General features: G+C 38.1%; 1 protein-coding gene across 3 annotated transcripts in view; it reads right to left on the reverse strand.

Annotated features, from left to right (window-relative positions):
* ITCH (itchy E3 ubiquitin protein ligase) overlaps positions 1–15,507 on the reverse strand; it is a 145,960-nt gene that overhangs the window by 128,540 nt on the left and 1,913 nt on the right. For 2 of the 3 annotated variants that reach the window (XM_003983597.6, XM_011280854.4), the window contains exon 2: positions 13,385–13,461. The exons of the other annotated variant lie outside the window; for it this stretch is intronic. The gene's annotated coding sequence lies outside the window, so the exon portion shown is untranslated. The remainder of the gene's footprint in view (positions 1–13,384; positions 13,462–15,507) is intronic. 3 annotated transcript variants of the gene reach the window in all.

A 15,507-nucleotide genomic window follows, 5' to 3' on the forward strand; every position in this document is an offset into this window, starting at 1 on the left:
CCCCTTATTTTGGTCTTTTAGACTCCAATACTGTGATAGAATAAGGTTCCATTGTTTTAAAAACTAACCAGTGTGTATAACTCGTTAGAGCAATTCTAGGAAACTGCTACATCCTATGACTCTATTTAAATGACATTCTAGAAAAGGAAAAACTGTTGGGACAGAAAACATCAGTGCTTCCTAGAGGGATGCATGGGTGGCTCAGTGGGTTATGCACCTGACTCTTGATCTCAGCTCAGGTCTTGACCTCAGGGTCCTGAGTTTAAGCCCCATGTTGGGCTCTGCGCTGGGAATGAAGTCTACTTAAAAAAAAAAAAAAAAAAAAATAGGGGCGCCTGGGTGACTCAATCAGTTGGGCGTCTGATTCTTGATTTTGGCTCAGGTCATGATCCCAGAGTTATGGGATTGTGCCCCACATCAGGCTCCAAGCTGGGCTTGAAGCCTGCTTAAGACTCTCTCTTCCCCCACCCTGCCCCTCTTCCCAGCTCCTGCTCTCTCTCTCTCTCAAACAAACAAACAAACACAAAGGGCTACAAGGCTGCAAATGTCTGCCAAAATTCAAAGACCTGTACACTACTAGAAAAGGATTAATTTTACTATGTGCAAGTTACATCTCAATAAACTTAACTCAAAAAAAAATAAAAAAGTATTCTCACCATGAATGACAAAAAAATGCTAATCTAGTTTCCACAATATAAAGGGGAAAAAAAATGACTCTAGCTCTCCTATGTATCTTGGGGAGATCTCTCGAGAACCCATTCTTCCTTTCCAGTACCTCCCTTCTACCTCCAGATCTCACTGCTAAATTAACTTATCTTTTCTAATGTCCCTTTTATTTTATAATCTATCCTTCGTTAACCCCCTCTTCCTTCTAACACTCAATTTTTAAAACAACTTCAACTTTGCCTCTATCTACAGCTTTAAAATTCATAAGATATAGAGACGAGATGGATACCTCTGCTTTAACTTCCTATCAAAAATAACTGACTTTTTACATGATTTTGAAAAAGCTTTCACAATCAAGTACAGTGATGTGGATACCTTCACCTGGTAAAACACTGTGACTTGAACCACTGAAGATACCAGTTTGAATCTAAGATACAGTACAATATTAAAATTATCTATTACCTCTTAGTCTGTCAGTTACAAAAAAAACTTAAAATAGGGTCAGCTTTTATATCATTTGAGTAATGTTTACTATCACACTAGAAAAATGTGACAGAATGTCTAATGTAGAAAAGAGGTGTTAAAACATTACCAGAGGTGAAAACTAACCTTAACATCTTCCTGAAAGGCAGTAGAAATAAAAATATGGAGAAAGGCACACTTTACAAGATCATTTCAGTAATATCTTGTCCCATAGGCAACAAACAGCAAACTAGCCTTATTTTAAAACATGTATCCTAATTATAGAAAAATAATTAAATAGTCAGGATATTATGAAATTTGCTTGTTTTCAGAAATAACATATCCAACATAATCAGCTATTTTTATAGGTCACATCTATTTTGACCCAGAAAACCTTCCAATAATTTATATGGACCTATAATTCTGAAAAGCCACCAAAAAGACATTTCAGAAAACATATTAAGCCAGTAAGGAGAAAAACTGCTTGTTGAAGCACAAGTACAAAGAGCTAAAGTACACAGCGGTATTCAGAGAACTAAAACCTAATGAAGTCTAACTCTCAAACAGCCTTACTGAAGTACACAAGTATAGGCGTGCCTGGGTGGTTCAGTTGGTTAAGCGACCGACTTCAACTCAGGTCATGATCTCAGGGTTCATGGGTTGGAGCCCCGCCTCGGGCTCTGTGCTGACAGCTCAGAGCCTGGAGCCTGCTTCAGATTCTGTCTCTCTCTCTCTCTCTGTCTCTCTCTCTTTTCCTCCTCCTCTTCCTCCTCCTCCTTCTCTCTCTCTCAAAAATAAACATCAAAAAATTTTTTTTCATAAAATAAAATACAGAAGTATACACTGCAACTGTAAACACTGAGTAGTCTCCTTTGGACAAGGCCACTTGACCATGTTCTCAAATCACCACTCAAGTGAAAGAGCTATGTATCAAAGCATGGGTTTTAAAAATCTGTATTCATTTGCCATCCACTACTGTGAAGAATGGAGCCTCAATTCAGTTGAAAGTGGAACATGGAGGTGGTAACGGTTCTTGTGCATGCAACCAGTAGCCACACCACCCAGCTGGATTGAAAACTAGATCCTGCTCTCTGCAGTCACTGTAGCAGGGACTAACTAGAAGGAACAATGTTTAGATCCCATTCTCCACTAATGATAGCAAAGGAACTGAACTTGGTGTATGAGTTCCTGAGGGAATTGTTAGAGGGGGGGTAAGAGTTCTTTGGGTTGGGCTAAAAGGTATATACTCATTTCCATAACATTCTCAATAAGTGGGAATGAACTCAAACCCACCCATGATGCGGAAAAGTTGCCTTCTTATTTACTGGAAAAAGTTACGTTAGCAGAGAGAGATGTAAACCATTCCCTCTCCCCCTCAAAAGTGACACCTTGGCTCTGAACATCATGTGAATGATCTCAGATAAATGAAAGCTCCCTTCCCATTTTCCAACCAAGTGTATGGGTGTGGATCTAAAGCATATGCATCAAAAGATGATTATTTTATTCAAAGAGAAAACACAAAGGTATAACTTTCCTTTAAAAAAAAATTTTTTTTAACGTTTATTCATTTTTTGATAGAGAGGGTGTGAGTGGGGGAGGGGCAGAGAGAGAGGGAGACACAGAATCTAAAGCAAGTTCCAGGCTCTGAACTGACAGCACAGAGCCCAACGCAGGGCTTGAACTCATGGACCATGAGATCATGACCTGAGCTGAAGTCGGACGCTTAACTGACTGAGCCACCCAGGCACCCCCAAAGGTATAACTTCCAAGGTTCAATAGTATGACAACAGAATCTAAGGAAACTGGCACCAGAATCAAACTTTTAGCATTTATTTGCTGGTTTGAACTCTGTACCCACTACTTTACAAGGTGGTTTTCCCTCTGTTCTCTCAAACAGCTAACAAATATTTTAATATTAACTACTATCACAAGTTATTTCCTGTTTTTGACTATCTACTGCTAGAGTTTCATGATGTGATATGCCACAATAAATATAACTACCATTGTGCTACAATAAATACTGCTCTCTTTTGCAAACAATGCTTGTGTGAAATTATACAACCTAATTACATATAAGGTTGAACTTCCTGGCTCCCAGGAAACTCTGGTTTCTGACCATCTCTTAACACCCATGAATTGCCCTCAAAATACAAGATCCTGATAGCCACCATCCCTCATCCTTCCAACAAACCTTTCTCAGATCATTTCTAAACATGATCTAAGAACTATCAAGTAAACTAGAGGCAATATTAATGAGTTACTGAGTAATATGTATGTATACACTATAAACAAATTTATACACATTTTTATTTAAAGAAGCCAAAAAGCATTGTTACTCAAATTGTATCAAAAACCCAGAAAAAAAATCACATAGAATCATTTACATCCAAGGGCCCTAAGTAATTGTGGGGGGAGGGGAGAAGAGAAAACTATCATTTACCCATTAGTAAATAAATAGGATTATAAAAGCAGAGCCAATTCTATACTCCAATTTGGGTCTGTAGGTTTTCACCTTAGTATTCTATCCAAAGACTACCGCTTCTATTTTGACTCCAAAAAGACACTAAATAAAACTATTATTTCAAAGAAGTCAAAATATCAAACACATCTTATTTGTTCTTGTAAGTAAGCAAATGGAAATCCAAGAAAGTTAAATGGATTGCCCAGTCAGGCAAAGATTTCTTACATGTGACAATAAAAGTACCACCCATAAAAGAAAAAATTGAAAAATTAAGCCTCATCATGGGAATGCAAGCTGGTGTAGCCACTCTGGAAAACAGTAAGGTTCCTCAAAAAACTAAAAATAGAGCTACCCTATGACCCAGCAATTGCACTACTAGGCATTTATCCACAGGATACAGGTGTGCTGTTTCGAAGGGACACATGCACCCCCATGTTTATAGCAGCACTATCAATAATAGCCAAAGGATGGAAAGATTCTAAATGTCCATCGATGGATGAATGGATAAAGAAGATGTGGTATATCTATACAATGGAGTATTACTTGGCAATTAAAAAGAATGAAATCTTGCCATTTGCAACTACGTGGATGGAGTTGGAGGGTACTATGCTAAGTGAAATTAGTCCGAGAAAGACAAAAATCAGATGACTTCACTCATATGAGGACTTTAAGAGACAAAACAGATGAACATAAGGGAAGGGAAACAAAAATAATATAAAAACAGGGAGGGGGACAAAACAGAGGAGACTCATAAATATGGAAAACAAACTGAGGGTTGCTGGAGGGGTTGTGGGAAGGGGGATGGGCTAAGTGGGTAAGGGGCACTGGGGAATCTACTCCTGAAATCATTGTGGCACTAGATGCTTACTAATTTGGATGTAAATTTAAAAAAATAAATCAATAAATTAAAAAAAATTAAGCCTCATCAAAATTAGGAACTTCTACTTTTCAAAAGACACTATTGAGATAATGACAAGATAAGCAAAAGCTGGGAGAACATATTTGTAAAATACATATCTGATAGAGGATATATCCAGAATTTACACAAAACTCTTAAAACTCAATAACAACAATCCAATAAAAATGGACTGTCCAAAGTCAGAACAAAAGATGTGGCCCAAACCAGAGATCTCTAGCTTTGTTCAGTGTTCATGATTTAAAACCATGGTTCCAGGGCACCTGGGTGGCTCAGTCAGTTAAGTGACCAACTCTTGATTTCAACTACTGATTTTGGCTTAGGTCATGTTCTCACAGTTCATGAGATCAAGCCCGTGTTGTCAGCATGGAGCCTGCTTGGGGTTCTCTCTCTCCCTGTTTCTGTCCCTCTCTCTCTCTCAGAATAAGCATTTAAAAAATAAATAAAAATGAAACCATGGTTCCTTAAAGGTGCCAAAAAGATAACAGGAAAAGAAAATATACTTATGTCATTGCTACACTTGAACTTACTCAGGTTTGTCCTTTTCAAAATTAAGATGTATATCAAGTCTAGGATCACTCCTAACCTCCTCTTGTCTAAAACGAAAACAAAAAAACCCTAATAAATAGCAGTCTCAAAGTAATCCCAAATCATTACATAACAAAAAGTTAAGAAGTGAGAGGTGCCTGGCTGGCTCAGTTGTTGGAGCATGTGACTCTTGATCTGGGTCAGGGTTGTGGGTTCAAGCTCTGCACTGGGTGCAGAGATTACTTAAAATATTAAAAAAAAAAAAAAAAAAAAAAAGAATCACTGAGGGGCACCTGACTGGCTCAGTAAGTAGAGCAAGCAACTCTCAATCTTGGGGTTGTGAGTTCAAGCTCCACGTTGGGTATGGAGATTACTTTTTAAAAGGTGAATGAGATTGAAATGATTAAAACAGGAATTACAAAAAGTAAAACCCTTCTTTGGATACCTCAAGCTTACTTGTATTTTCTTAGGCAAACAGTAACAGCAAGCCTCTTAGACAAGAATCAAATTTCTTTTAATAAGAAATTTTCCTTCTCTAAAATGAAAATTTTTTTAACGTCTATATTTTGAGAGTGAAAGAGAACCCACACATCTGCAATGATGTGAGTGGGGGAAGGGCAGAGGGAGAGAGAGAATTCCAAGCAGTGCCTGCTACACAAGGGGCTCAAGCTCACAAATCGTGAGATCATGACCTGAGATGAAACAGAGTCATGACGCTTAACCAACTGAGCCACCCAGGCACCCCTCTAAAATGAAATTTAAGTAACACAGGGACTTCTTTGCCTAAAAGCATAATCTTTCATAAATGTTTACCCCACCAAGTAAGTTGTTAAAAGAGAATACAGAACTCCAACTATAATGAAGGCTTTGCCCCAATCAACCTTTACCTTTCCAGAAAGCCCTACTTTTAACCTTTTATCATCAAACATTTACTAAGGGCCTATACATTGGAGAGAATGGTTCTTGTTGCTTTGCCAACAACAGGAAAGGAGAAGAGCAGTAGACTCAGAAACAGAAAAGATATGGACAGAAGCCTATAAAATAATTAAGACACCAAATCCAAACAACCCAATTAAAAAATGGGCAAAGGACTTGAGCAGACATTTCTCAAAAAATATACTAGCAGCTAGTAAGTACATGAAAAGACAATATCATTAATCATTAGAGAAATGAAAATCAAAACTACAAAGAGATACCTATTCACTCATTAGGATGATTATTTAAAAACAAAACAGAAAATAACAAATGTTGGTTTAAGTGTGGAAAACAGGAATTCTTGTGCACTGCCAGTGGGAATTTAAAATGGTATAGCTGCTATGGAAAACAGTATGGTGGTTCCTCAAAAAATTAAACACAGAATTACCACACGATCCCGGAATTCCATTTCTAGGGATATACCTAAAAATACTGACTCAGAACAGCACCCACATTCATAACATCATTATTCACAATAGCCAAAAGGTGAAAATAAGCTAAATGTCCATCAACAGATGAATGGATAAAATGTGGTACACACATAAAATGGAATATTAGCCTTAAAAAGGAATGAAATTCTGACACATGCTAACACATGAACCTGAAGACATGCAAAGTGAAACAAGCCAAACATAAAGGACAAATAATGTATGATTCCACTTACATGAGGTTCCTAAAATAGTCAAATTCTATACAGAGACAAAAAGTAGCATAGTGGTTACCAGGGGTTGAGGGAAGGGGAATGGTTGAGTTATTTTTTAATATGCACTGAGTTTCAGTGAGATGATGAAAAACCTCTTGAGGATGCACAATGGTAATAGCTATACAACAAAGTGAATGTACTTAATGTCACTAAACTAAACACTTAAAAATGGTTGGGGCGCCTGGGTGGCTCAGTTGGTTAAGTGCCCAACTTTGGCTCAGGTCATGATCTCACGGTCTGTGGGTTCGAGCCCCGTGTTGGGCTCTGTGCTGACAGCCTGGAGCCTGCTTTGGATTCTGTGTCTCCCTCTCTCTCTGCCCCTCTCCCACTGTGCTCTCTCTCAAATAAATGTTAAAAAAATTTTTTTGTAAATGCTTAAAATGGTCAATTTTATGTCATGTATATTTTACCACAGTAAGAAACAAACAAAAAATAATCAGGACGGATAAGTTCATCATTTTCATTGTTACTCCAGATGAAAATATCAATTTATATGGTAAAATAAACTTACAGGGCTGACTGAACATAAGCACTCCATTGTTTCATTCCCTCCTGAAAAACTAGCAAAACAAAATAAAGAAATACAGTAAAAAACCCTCAAGGACAAAGACAAAGGGCAAGGAGATAACAGCAGATAAAAGCAACACTCAAGACAAAGAAAAGCCGTAGTAACTAAGTTCTGCACATTTCAATATATATATTGAATACAGTTTTTAATTAAGACCTGTAGTAAATATCTTTCCTCCAAAAAAAATTTAAGAACAGAAAAAGATAATCTGGGATTTCCTTTTGACTACTGACTTTCCACAGAAACAAATGCAGCTAATCCCTCTCTCGTGTTCCTTGCCTTCCCACTTCCAAAGCTATCTATAATTAAATGAATCACCTGGAAATCCCTTTCAATATTCAGAATAAATGAATTCCAAAAACTAGGTTAGACCATGCTTACAAAAAAAAATCTCTTCTCCATAAATGAGACTTAGATTTAGCTCAAATCTATTCACCCTACTGCTGCATCTCTCTGACGGCAGCAACTTTTTGTACTTTTCAGAGGTTCGGTTCAGTACTTTTATTCATCAATGAGGGAAATATTGCTGCATCTCAAATATTCTTAATACTCAGGCTACATCTAACATACTATTCAGCTTACTTACCAAAAAGCCTACTTAGAATAACTACATTTGGCATTTTAGCCAAGTAATAACTTCCATGCAACATGTCACAAAAATTTTCATGAGAAACTATAAACAAGCCAAAAGACCTAGTGAAAATAAAATCCTAAAAATCACTTTCTAAAGTTATACAGGATACACATTCCACCTTTCTACAACATTTATCAGTTTCTTTAAACATTCTAGATCATGAATTAATTATCATGTCAAGTTTCTGCAGCAAAATTCTGTATCTTTGCCACGAGCACGCTATTTGTCAGTGTTTCCAAACTTTGGTAAATACAAAAATTCCACGTATAAAGTCTAATGAAAGTCTGTTAATAGAGGTTAACAGAGATCACCAAAAATCCAAAACTAGAAATGTGGTAAGCAGCTAAACTACTTTGTTTCCTCTTTTATCTATTCTACTTGTGCAAGCCAGGAAATCATAAGACTATGTATGTGATCCATCAATAAGGAGGGTGCTGGGGCTGAGAGAGTGATAAAGCAAGATCCATAACATGAAAAAGGAGGGATAATAGTATTATCTTCACGTATCCCAGTTTTTACAAAAGAATGAATAGGGGAAAAGCTTTCACAATTGGTCCTCTTTATCTACTGCAGGGTCCCACTGTCACAGGGTGACCCATATATATGCTTTTGTGTCTTATACAATCTTTTGTCCCTTCCTTTTCATTCCCACTATCACCTACCTCCCTAGCCTCGTCACCTTGCCTCCAGACACTACCAACCCTAGTAAATTCTGTAGACCTCAATATTACCTAATAAACTGCCATAAAATACCATTTTATCCTGTCAGTCAATAGGACTTAAGGTTATCGCAAAACAAGAAGTCTGGTCTTTTAACTTTTCCAAGCTTTCTTGTATTACCAGGCCCACATACAGCCTCTTCAAACTAATCTAAACTCCAACTAATCTACTCACTGTACTACTACCATCTGAAGTCCATTCCGGTCTCCATATCTTTGCCCATTCTGAATTCCACTCTTAAATAACTTTCCTCCTCCTCTCTGCCTTAATAATTATTCTGCATACTTCTCATTCAGCCCTAGACTGCTCTGAGGTATTGCATGAACTGTTTTAAAACTTTATGCAGGTAAGGACTTTCTTCCCAGAAGGCAGGGAACATGGGTTATGATGCAAAAAGTCAAGCGCCAGAACAGAGGTTGCAAAGTGGCAACCCATAAGACAAATCCTACCCACAGTGGTGATTTGCTTGGCCCACAGTGTTTATACTATGATTTCAAAAGTTGCCAATGTTAAAAAAGTAAATAAATAAAAGGTTTCTCACAAAACCTAGATTCCCTGCTTCTGTTTAGAAAAAAAAGATATTCAGGCCACACTTGGTCCTGTACTCCCCACTAGGTCAATAGTGAGCCGATACTGAATTACACTTTTTTAAATGTTTATTTATTTATTTTGAGAGGGAGGGAGAGAGAGAGAGGGCACGCACGTGAGCAGAGGAGAGTCAAAGAGACAGGAAGAGAGAGAATCCTAAGCAGGCTTCAGGCTCTGTCAGCACAGAGCCTGGAGTCTGCTTCAGATTCTGTGTCTCCCTGTCTGCCTGCCCCTCCCCTGCTCACACTTTGTCTGTCTGTCTCTCTCTCTCAAAAATAAACAAACATTTAAAAAAAAAAAAGTTGGACGCTTAACCAACTGAGCCACCCGAGCACCCCATGAATTAATGTATTTTTTATTGGTTAAAATGGTCAATTTTACCTTTAACTTTTTAAAAGGATAAACCAAAGGAGCGCCTGGGTGGCTCAGATGAGCGTCCGACTTCAGCTCAGGTCATGATCTCCCTGTCCGTGAATTCGAGCCCCGTGTCAGGCTCTGTGCTGACATCTCAGAGCCTGGAGCCCACTTCGGACTCTGTCTCCCTTTCTTTCTGCCCCTCCCCTACTTGCTCTCTGTCTCTCTCTCAAAAATAAGTAAATGTTAAACACATTTTTTAATAAAATAAATAAAAAATTAAAAGGTAAGCCAAAGCTACTTAACAGCTACCTCATTAGAGGAACATGAATTCCCTAGTTCACTTAATCCCGACCTGATCATTACTATTTAAAATGTTCATTTAGCCCTTATAGGCATTTAAATTTACAATGCTCACCCTAGATAAGCTTACTTTATGAATTAATGAATTGAGACAATAATTTTAAGACAAGGTTGGTAGGAATGATAATAACAGTAGCAACTAATACTTGAACCAACTATTGTGCAAGCAAAAATACATTATCTTATTTAATCCACACAACCATATATAGTAATATGCTATTACTATTCCCAGTTTACAGATGAGGAACTTGCCCAAAGTCATCCTCCAATGCATGGTAGAGCCAAAATTCAAAACCAAACTCCAGTACACATTGTTAACCCCTACAATATGATTCCTTTCGAGTAGCATCCTCTCCTCTGTGACTAACTGGATTCCCTGGAACAACTAATCAAGGCTAAATTATAGATCTTACTCTTTCTCTGAATGAATGACTAAGAAGCAAACCAAAGTCCACCTAAACATGCCATCCAGATGGCATTTGGATATTTTCCATATCTTAAAAGAAAAATGTCTCTGTCACTGACAGAAAAAACGTCAGATCCAATAAAATATACATTTTCGCAGAAAGCAAGTATGTTATCAAACATTTCTGGAGTGTGGCAAGCTCAAATATGCATATGAATTCTTAGATTAAAACCATGAAGTGATGATACAGTATAAAACTTCCTGCGACAGAAGGGAAAATTAGGGTAAGCAGTTTCCAGATGTGAAAAAATACTCGAACTTTCTTGAGGGCAGGGACTGCTTTTTTTTTCAGCATGTGTCTCTACAATACACAGCACAGAGCAGCACTTAGCACATACTGAATTATATTAAAGGAAGCAAAAGACTAAAGTTAGTACTTTAAACTGCAATGCAGTGTGATCTTCATTATAGTATTTATCACCTTGCTTTTTATAATAATTACTGGTAAGGAGCACCTGGGTGGCTCAGTCGGTTAAGTGTCTGACTTCGGCTCAGGTCATGATCTCACAATCCTGGGATCCATGTCAGGCTCAGTGCTGGGCTGGGTGTAGAGTCGGCTTGAGATTCTCTCTCTCTCTCCCTTTCTCTCCGCCCCTCCTCTCCATAAATAAATAAACATAAAAAAAAAAAAAAAAAAAAAAAAAAGACTGGGTGAGGCCCCTGGGTGGCTCAGTCTGTTAAGCTTCAGGTCACGATCCTTCAGGTCAGAATCTCGTGGTAAATGGGTCCCTGCTGACAACCCAGAGCCAGGAGCCTGCTTTGGATTCTGTGTCTCCCTCTCTCTCTGCCCCTCCCGTTTGCTCTCTCTTTCTCTCCCTCTCAAAAAGAAATACACGTTAAAAAATAAAAAGAATAGGGGGACCTGGGTGGCTCAGTCAGCTAAGCGTCTGACTTCAGCTCAGGTCATGATCTCACAGTTTGTGGGTCTGAGCCCCATGCTGGGCTCTGCGCTGACAGCTCAGAGCCTGGAGTCTGCTTTGGATTCTGTGTCTCCCTCTCTCTCTGCTCCTCCCCAAATTGTGCTAAGATAAAATAAAAATTTAAAAATTTTTCAATAAAAATAAAAAATTTTTAAAGAAGACTTCCATTTCTTAAAAAAAAAAAAAAAAAGGTATTTCTAAGGTCTATCTTATATTGTGATATCAAGAAAGCCCTAAAAAATTAGTGAGTCAGCCCATGAAACACAAAATATAATCAAAGAGTGAGCTAGAAGAAAACTGAGAGATCATCATGTTCGATACCTTTAATAGACAAGTGAGGTAGCGGAGGCCCAGGGATTTAAGTGAATTGCCCAAGACTACAGAACTAAGTAACAAGTAATACCAAGGATAGAACCCAGGTCTCCTGAATGTTGCCCTAGTTTTCTTTCCACAAAGAACTATTCTGTGAGCTCAGGATGCAGTGGATACTTTTGGAAATATTTTAAAGATACTTGGTATGGAGAATGATCTTTCCCAACACATAACTTTTTGCGAGGTATTACATCACCATTAAAGAAATGAAAGCTGCCTTGTTCCTTTGCTGCAGATAACACCATCTCCTCCCCCCCCCTTTTTTTTTTGCTCTATGTATTTTTCATTTTCATGTATTTCCTTTCATTATTTTTGAGAATTCTTACCATGTCTTGTTTATCTACTTTCCCTCTTAGCCACTTCCTTTCCTACTATCTTTCACAAAGCTCCCCCTATCTCCTTCCTTTCTCTCCATAATTATAAAAAAGAACAGAGTAAGCACACATTTTTTAATAGCAATGGCCATGGACACCAAAACAAGCAAATCATAGTCTTGGTCTCTAAGCATTTACAGGACAATCAACAAAAATATAAATTAATACAAAGAGTCACACAGAGGTATGAATAAACACTGATGTTTATGGTGAAGAAAGGAATCTAAGTATGGATAGGACATTTATATGAAGAGAAGTGGTAATGATAACAAAGAGCCGCAAGGTTAGAGTGAGGCAAGTGAAAGGGACAACTCTTTGTCCTATTCAGCTTTCTCACCTACCAATTCATTAGTTCTACTTCATTCACTCCTTATTCTCTTCCTGTTTGACTGTTATCATGCTCTACTTTTCTTTCTTATCCAGTAGTCTTCCTTTTCTCTCTCCTGATTCTTTAAAGTGAATTTGTCCTGTTCTCTTGTTTTCCTTCTCAGTATTACTGCCAATTACTGTCCTTGTAGACTCAGGTAATGTCTTAAGTTGTAAATTCATTTTTTTCTAAAGCTTTAACTTGTATTATTTTATTTGAGCCTCACAACAATGTCAGAAAAGCAGGTAGAAATCAATACATCTATTTTACAGATATATAAACTGAGTCCAGGCAAGATTAAATAACTTGTCAAAAGTCAGTCAGTGGCAGAATCAAATCAGAACCCCAGACCTTTTCTTTCCAAGTCCTCTAATCTTTTTCCGCTTCATCACGTTGCCTTCTTTTTACTTACACTTTTTAACTGTACACCTGCACATATCTGGACAAGAATACGCAGAATAAATGTTTATAAAACAGCGCTAAGTGGGAAAAGTATATGTTCAAGAAAACTAGAAAAACAGAGAAGTCAAGGATGCTGGGTTTGGCTCATTCGGTTAAATGTCCAACTCTTGATTTCTGCTCAGGTCATAACCTGACATCATGGTCATGAGATCAAGCCCCACAGTACACTCAGTGCAGAGCTTGGAGCAGGCCTGGGATTCTCTCTCTCCCTCTCTCTCTACCCTTCCCCCGCAAATTCATTCTCTCTCTCTCAAACAGATAAACTTAAAAAAGAAAAAAAAAGTCAGAGCACCTAAAGTAAGGGCAAAGTGTGGCTCACAGGCTAATGCTTATAGAGGAGACTCGGTTTCAGATCCAAGTGGAAACTGCCTATTTCTTCAACATCCTCTTTCTCCTACCTCCCTCCCCACAGCAGTTATATGACCAGAGCTCACCCTCTGCACCATTCCTGCCCCCCAATCTCTTTCACAGGCCTGCCACCATACCTGAAGTTCTCACAGCTGGAGTCACTTCTTTGGGTTAAGGCGTTGTCTCCAGAAGGCCACTGTTAAATGCATGTTACCTGAGAGGGGAAGGAGGGTCCATTAACACGTTATTCCTATGGTTAAACATATCAGATTAGCAATGACCTTGGGAACCTGACAATACAATGTCTTTTTAAGTTTCATGGAAAAGGGGTACCTGGCTGGCTCATTTGGTAGAGCATGTGACTCTTAATCTTGGGGTCATGAGTTCATGCCCTATGTTGGGCACAGAGATTACTTGAAAAAAATAATAAAAGTTTCATGGGATAGATCACTGGGGGAGGGGGGATAGATAGTTTTTGATAGGGCAGGCAGGATAAAGTGAGTCAAGGGGAAAAGGACCCAAACATAGTATGGGGATGAAGTCCACCTGGCTATGATGTCTACATGACAAAATGAGGATGGCAATATAAGCATATACTCTAACTATTGGGGTCACTGTAAGGATGATCCCTGCAACTTGGGAGGCTCCTAGGGATAGGAAAAGAAAAAGCACTTCAAGTATCAGAGTAATAGTCAGTTCTGAATGCAAAAGAGCTGAAGAGCAGCACTTTTCCAAATACAGAGCACTGCTAAACAGAAGGAAGAACAGCTCCTAGTTAATGACTACTAGTTGTGAGGCTAGTTTCCAACCCAGTATTTTTAGCTGAGGGCCGATCTACTAACCAGATAATGCTGTAATTCAATTCTGCAAACCCCCCACCTGCTAATTTATATTGACTCAAAACTAGCTTCATGTACAGCTACAAAAACCAACATGCCTTTACTAAGCGCTTATTATGAGCCTAGAATTTGGCGAAATGCTATAAGTATGAAAGAAAAGAAAGAAAAGAAAGAAAGAAAGAAAGAAAGAAAGAAAGAAAGAAAGAAAGAAAGAAAGAAAGAAAGAAAAAGAAAAAAGAAAGTCAGTCAGTTATATACTTTTGCCTTAACTCACATAAAGGAAACCAATCCCCAAACCTAAAACTGAGAGAATGGTGAGAAACAAGGAAGTGAAAAAAAAAAAAAACAGAAAACAAAAAAACCACAAACAGGTGACTACTTCCTATCAGTACTAACAACAAATGTCTTAAGTCAGAATAAATACAACAAAATTTACTTCTAGGCCAAAGTTCCTTGTCAAACTCTTACCTAAACAGTCAAGAGGCACAGGCTAGAAATACTTTTTCTTTTGGTCTGATACCAAAAGCTCTTTAGCAGCACACATTCATCTTGATAACATTGGAGAATAACAAACTAAGAGTTACAAAACTCAGTTCTACAGGAAGCATCACTAATCAATCATAACTCACTTTCCCAGAGAATACATATGACCCAAATCCTTCTCAATACCATGCTTCTGGCAGCTATTTCAAAGTTTGGTTGGTCCATAAACCAAAATATATTTGCCACCATGGACTAAATAGTCCCTGCAATCTCTTCCAACTCTAAAATTCTTATACCAAGTTTCTGAGTGTGAGAGAAAAACACTTCAAACAATCTTAGATCAATAGTGTTGATAATCATAAATTTCAGTCTAATCTCCAAGCTCCCCTCCAAACTGCACCCAATCTGGTTCTAACTTTCCAAAAGTGCAAATGAACAATACATTCTCATACCATTAATATATATAACTTGGCAATGTTATTCAGATTTGCTAATGGGTTCTTTATACAGAACAAGAGTCTTTTACCCAGTCTGGCCCTAAAAACTCCTCATCCAAAAATATGGCAACAATAATGCATTAGTAAATAACTAAATCCAATCCCTTGATCATCCCCACAGCCTCCCTCCAAAATCAAGCCTTTTCACCTCTCAGCTAGACTTCTGCAATAGCCATTTTCCATCCTTTTACTCTCATTACCAGAGCAATCTTTCTACAACACACGTACTGAGATCACTTTCCCGTTTAAAATCTGAATCCACTGCTAATATAAAATTCGAGTTTTTTAGCGTCATGCTTAGAACTTTTCATATAGTTACCTCCTTTTACCTCATGTCCCACAATGCTCTCCTTCCCCATCCCACTCCCTGAACCCTTTTTCTCCTACAATCTTCTGCATTTACACACAGCATTGTTTCCACTGTCCTATCCGTCCTTTTCC

This window comes from Felis catus, chromosome A3, assembly GCF_018350175.1.
Source record: "Felis catus isolate Fca126 chromosome A3, F.catus_Fca126_mat1.0, whole genome shotgun sequence".
NCBI lineage: Eukaryota > Metazoa > Chordata > Mammalia > Carnivora > Felidae > Felis > Felis catus.